The sequence below is a fragment of the Anoplophora glabripennis genome, unplaced genomic scaffold (assembly GCF_000390285.2).
Source record: "Anoplophora glabripennis isolate ALB-LARVAE unplaced genomic scaffold, Agla_2.0 scaffold377, whole genome shotgun sequence".
In the NCBI taxonomy this organism is placed as follows: domain Eukaryota; kingdom Metazoa; phylum Arthropoda; class Insecta; order Coleoptera; family Cerambycidae; genus Anoplophora; species Anoplophora glabripennis.
The window spans coordinates 218,672-225,029 of NW_019416510.1; the positions used below are offsets into that span (position 1 = coordinate 218,672).

Below are 6,358 nucleotides of genomic sequence, written 5' to 3' on the forward strand. Positions count from 1 at the left end.
GTTTGATAGGAAATGTATTATAAAACAATGTAACCGTTCGAATACCAAGCGTGGCGTGCCGGCGGAATAGCACCGGCCGCAGTGCGCAAGTGACGTCACAATCCGGTTAAAAATTGCCACGGCCGACCAGTCTACCTACAGCAGTCTACAATAGCGCTGATCTCTTAGAGAGTAAGGCTTACCGCGGACAATATTTTATGTAAATGTAAAATATCAAATAATAAAATATTCAAACTATTTTATAGCGAGTTATTTTAGTTGACTATATCTGGCGCCCAACGTGGGGCCGCTAGTTACGAGGTGGCCGACCCAAAAATCCCTACTGTTCCACTGGGAGTGTAACATGCTGTTACCCTAACACCTTTTAGAGACACCCCCGATGCAACACCTGAACCTATAAATAAGGTAAAACGACGTGGCAGACCTAGAAAGACAGACACTACTAATACCTCAAAACCAGAGTCTACACCTCCCGGACGGTCATCAGAAAATCCTGGTACCTCATCGAGCCGACTTCGGAACCAGAGGGGGGAGATTGTAACCGTCCGAATACCAAGCGTGGCTTTTTATAACCGGAATCCGATTATAAATAGCCACGGCCGAAGGCAGTCTACCAGTCTACCTACAGCAGTCTACGATAGCGCTGATCTCTTAGAGAGTAAGGCTTACCGCGGACAATATTTTATGTAGATGTAAAATATCTTAAATGACAAAATATTCATACCATTTTATAGCGAGTTATTTTACTTGACTATAACAAGTTAATTCCATTCCGCGGCAGAAAAGTCACTACGCAAGAGCAAAATCGACTCAGCAATATTTAAACCCGGACTTAAACGTAAATCGGATTTTCAAAGCTTTAAAGAAGTTGTAGCCAAACACTGATGTTACATACAAATTTTACAGGTGCACACGTTTTCTCCAATGCCACAGCGACTGCTCTTAAGGGATATATTCCTGTTGAAAATAAGAAAGAGGCTGAAAATTTATCCGATTTTATCGAAATGGTTGGCACATGGTTTGATATTATGAATTCACATACCCCAAATGCAAATATTCAAGCGAGAATTCCCAAACCTTAGATTCCATCGCCTAAGAGTGGACACTTGCAACTTATGCGACAAACTAAACTGTGAAATCCGGGCTAACATAGAATCCAGTAGCTCCGCTAAAATTAAACTTCAAATTCATCACCGTAAGTTCGAACAAGATCAACAACTTTTAAGGCAAACTTTCAGCAGTTCCCAAGAAATCGATAGTAACGTATGTGTTTTATCAATGGATTTAGAACAGGTGCCATTTGTACCGACACTATAGTCGAGGAGCGTTTTGAATATTGCGCGCCAAAATGTTGATTTCTCATTGGTTAATTTCGAGCCCACTTTACACTGCTAATAAATTTTACATTTTGACATTTGTTGTCATTTTGCTTCTTAGTTATCATCAGTTCGTTGTCATTGTATTTTTACCTGCTTTTCTATCTATTTATTATCCCAGTTACGTATAAATCAGTTCTTATCAGAACTAAACAACTTATATCCGTTTTTTCCAATTTTCCATTGGATATGGATGATGCTGTGCCGACCACGAGTAAGGGACTTACATAGCCGTAGCCCCCAAAGAAACGAAAACAACTCAGTTTGGGGCATTTATCTCTGGCAGAAAAACAAGCAATATTGAATTTGTACAAGAAAAGCCTAGATGATGAACTTGCTCTTAAAACTGTCCAACTTGTATCCAAAATAGCAATGACATTAGGTAAATTTATATTAACATTATCTTATGTTGAACAATATTACACATTATACTTTTTAGGTGTTGCAAAATCAATAGTATACTGAGCCATAAAACAGTATAGATCAAATGGAAGGATGTCTACCTCCAAACACTGTGGTGAACGACCTGGGATAGTTACATGTTCGGATGAAGCAATGAAGAATTCCATAAGGCGTATAGTACACAGCTTTTTCTTTAAAAATGAGATCCCCACTTTGGACAAAATATTAACCGCAATAAAGTCGTCAGGATTTGCCACAGATGTCCCGTTCATCATTATGCAAATTTATGAAACAAATTAATGTCAAGTAAGGTTGAAGACATATCTCAGAGCAAGTATAATTGCAATAAAAACATTTTATTTATTTTTTGCAGATACCTAAAACGAAGTCGTAAAAGTGTCTTGACAGAACGTGATGATATAGTGAGATGGAGACTTGGCTACTTGAGATCAATTAAAAAGTTTAGATCTGAAGGTAGACCTATTTATTATTTAGATGAAACATGGTTAAATGAAGGTCATACAAAAGAAAGGGTATGGGTTGATACTAATATTAAAAGCAAACGTGAGGCGTTCAATGAAGGAAGGGCTGTCTATGGGATTAAAAAACCCGTCCGGTAAAGGAAAGCGTCTTATCATCTTACACCGCTGGCTCAGAGAAGAATTCGCTGAAAATTCGTTATTGGTTTTCGAAGGTAAGAAGAGTGGGGATTATCACAAGGAAATGAATGCAAATGTATTTGAAAAGCTATTCCGACAACATCAACAAGAAAAATTGATATGAAGGCATGGCTCCAATAAAAAATATCGAATTTGAAGAAGGTATGGTGAGATCGCAATTATTGTATTTAATTTGCCAAAATAAAGATAAATATAATTTGTATATAACTGACGAAATGGCAAAAAAAGAAAATAAAGTTGTCTTACGATTACCGCCATATCATTGTGAATTAAACCCTATAGAATTGATTTGGGCATAGGATGAATGAAGTGGCAAGCAAAAATAAAACATATAAATTGAAGGACGTAAGGGAACTACTAATAGAGGCTCTTAATAATGTTACAAATATGAACTGGAAAAAATGTGTAGAACATGTGATTAAGGAGGAAGAAAAATGAGAACACTTGACGGAATTATGGACAAACTCATTGAACCTCTAATCATATCAATTAATAATAGCGAGAGTGATATGGATACTGACTCATCAAATAATTCAGAAAATTGTTAGACATGATTTGATACAAGCTTATTGTACACAAAATGTGAGCATATAGTTGATAGTCTGATGCTATCTGGGGTAGTTTTTAGTAACTTTTCCAATGTAAATTTGTCTTTGGCATTCACTCTTTTTAGTTTAAAAATAGACTATAACTCACTCAGATATGTTTTATCTCTCACAGCTCTCATGCTACAACTTTGGTATCCATATAGGAGACAACGGAACGGATTTTATGTATTCGTGGCATGAGGGATTAGCCGGACGTGGTTCTAATGAAATTGCTTCTTGCTTGCTTTCTCTTCTGAATGACTTCCAAGTCAAATTTGGTAATATGGTCTGATAACTGCGCAGGCCAGAACAAAAACAGGGTCATTATTTTTGCTCTGATATTTTTGGTTACCAACGGACTATTTGAGTCCATTGAACAAAGATTCCTGGTTAGTGGGTAGAGACCCTCAAAGGCTTACCCAAGTTGAAATGGAAGCCATTATGCAGAAAATTGTAGAAGAACCTGAAATGCATCAGATGAACCAATCGAGAACAGTGATCATAACTTATGTTCAGAACAAGAAGGCCGGTACCTGACACCCATAATAGCCGGCCTCTCCAAGAATTCACAAGGGTTGTATTTTCCTAAGCAAGGCACTTCCTAAGGCAGGTTCACCACCAACTACAGTTGACAGATATTTAGCAGCCCTAGGTCGATCGTGAGGAGGATTTCCAGAAACAGTCTATTTCTTAGTGTAAGGTTCAATAATAAAGCGTCTGGAGAATTCCTACTTGTTTTGTCTCCTTACTCACATCGTACAAGCGACCCCACAAGGCGATGATGAAGATTTATTAGCTATTCAAAATAGTCAATCAGAAACAGAACATTTCGAAATCCTATGTTTGTCAGTAGAAATAAAAATGTATTGTGGAATAAAAAGTAAGTTTGCCAAAACTGACACAAAAAATATCACAAAAATCTTACCCCATCCCCTTCAAAGCAAAGAACAGGTTTCCGATGAAATAAATGCATTCTTTTGCTTTTTTACTGAAAATATGATTGAGAAGATAGTAACTTACACAAATATTTTTATCAGAAGTACCCAAGAACATTACACCCGAAAAAGAGATGCAAAAGAAACAAGTAAAGAAGAGATGTTAGCCTTTCTCGACTGACGGTACTGGATTTACCCATATTTCAAGCTTATATGGGTTATAAACGTTTCTTGTTTCTTTTGAGGGCACTAATACTTGATGACATAAATGATGACGAACAAAGAAAGATGACGGATAAACTAGCGGCAGTTAGAGAGATTCTAAACAAGTTTACAGATAATTGTCAAAAAAATTATTGTCCTGGAGTGTTTTTAACGATAGATGAGATGCTGGTTCCGTTTCGAGGTCGTTACAGCTTCATATAGTACATTCCCAACAAACTGACGAAATACGGTATTAAAATACAGCAAAAATTGATTACATAAGAAATCAGCCAAGCACATCTAAAATCTCGTGTTTTGAAATATGTGACAAAAAAAACGAAGATGAAGGTTCAAACAGTGATAAGATGAGTGAACCATTCCAAGACGGAATACAAACCTAGCGAGTCTGAATACTCAGAAGACGAATTAGAAAATACGGCGCAAGTAGAAGTAGATAAGATATCTGCAATAAAAAAAGTGATAAAAACTAGATCTAAAAGAGCGGGAACTTCAGAATGGGAGAAAAGTATAATTCTTTTAAGTTAGATAAAGTAGATAAGAAGTACAAAAGATTGGAAAGACAGGAAAGATGTATTGGACCTCCTTGTAATTGTCAACTATCGAAAGTTCAGTTTCCATAGCTGTTAATGATTATTGTGTTCTTCATTTTACTATGCATGATATTTTTCCAATAAATATTCATTTTTAACCAGATTTTATTGTAATACCTACATTTTGTCAAAAACCAAAACCCCGCAACTTGATATTAAATTTAAAAAAATTTAATTAAAACCTCGTAAGTCACTTTTCTTCTAAAAATATAAATTTCAATAAAAAACTATCTTACCCTATAAACTAATCGCTAATAAGTAGTTCTTTTACAAACAAAAATTGTTAGTCATTGGTAGGTAGACGAAATAAACGTTTTTTTACGTCTTGTAAAATAGTAGGTACTGGACTTACAAGATTTTGTAATTTAACCATCGACATGTTGACAGAGCTGAATGAACTTATATCAAATTTCGCAGTTTATACCGGCCAGCTTGATGAGATCGGTGGTAAGGACCACGCACAGAAAGTTGTTCAACGCTTAGCAATAAGGAACGCTATATACAGGGTGACATAGAAAAAAGTACATTGCATAGTGCCACACAATAGAAGACACTAAAATAAGAAAAAAAGTTCCTATGAACATGGGTCTGCAAGGCCTTCGGTTAAAAGATACGGGGTGTTGAATTTTATTTTTGTTTGGGTTTTTTTTAATATCTTTAGCCAGAGACGCAAGAAATGGATAAAATGTGGTATACAGGGTTTTTTTTATNATGCTGGTTTCGTTTCGGGGTCGTTACAGCTTCATACAGTATATTCCCAACAAACTGGCGAAATACGGTATTAAAATACAGTAAAAATTGATTACATAAGAAATCAGCCAAGCACATCTAAAATCTCGTGTTTTGAAATATGTGACAAAGAAAATGAAGATGAAGGTTCAAACAGTGATAAGATGAGTGAGCCATTCCAAGATGGAATACAAACCTAGCGAGTCTGAAAACTCAGAAAACGAATTAGAAATACAGCGCAAGTAGAAGTAGATGAGATATCTGCAATAAGAAAAGTGATAAAAACTAGATCTAAAAGAGCTGGAACTTCAGAATGGGAGAAAATTGTATTCTTTTAAGTTAAATAAAGTAGATAAGAAGTACAATGATTAGAAAGACAGGAAATATGTATTGGACCTCCTTGTAATTGTCAACTTTCGAAAAAGTGGCAAAGATGGAAAGCCATTATTGTAGGAAGGACACATCCAAACTTTATCTAGAAGCTCAATGATAAAACATTGTATTAATAGCAACTTTATTCTAATATTATTTGTTACAGGAAAGATCAGTGCAATATCTGTACTGGACATTCCGTGGGAACTATAGGTGTTGCTGAGTACCAAGATCACATAAATAGAAAAAATTGTAGATTGTTGTTTACTATGGACGTTCAGTCCGTGTTAACATCCCCTAGATTACAAGGTTCTGATTCATATTATAAAATGAAACTTACAGTCCATAATTTAACGTTTTTTAATTTAGTATCAAGTAAAAGTGTTTGCTACACTTGGCACGAGGGGGCAGGTGGTGTCTCTTATATTAAGACATTTAACGCAAGAAATCAAAACTGTAGTG

The 6,358-nt window shown here is 35.7% G+C and overlaps 1 pseudogene; it reads left to right on the forward strand.

The window, feature by feature from the left end:
* The first annotated feature begins 342 nt into the window (after positions 1-342).
* On the forward strand, positions 343-3,582 carry LOC111691648 (annotated as a pseudogene).
* Positions 3,583-6,358: the final 2,776 nt, after the last annotated feature.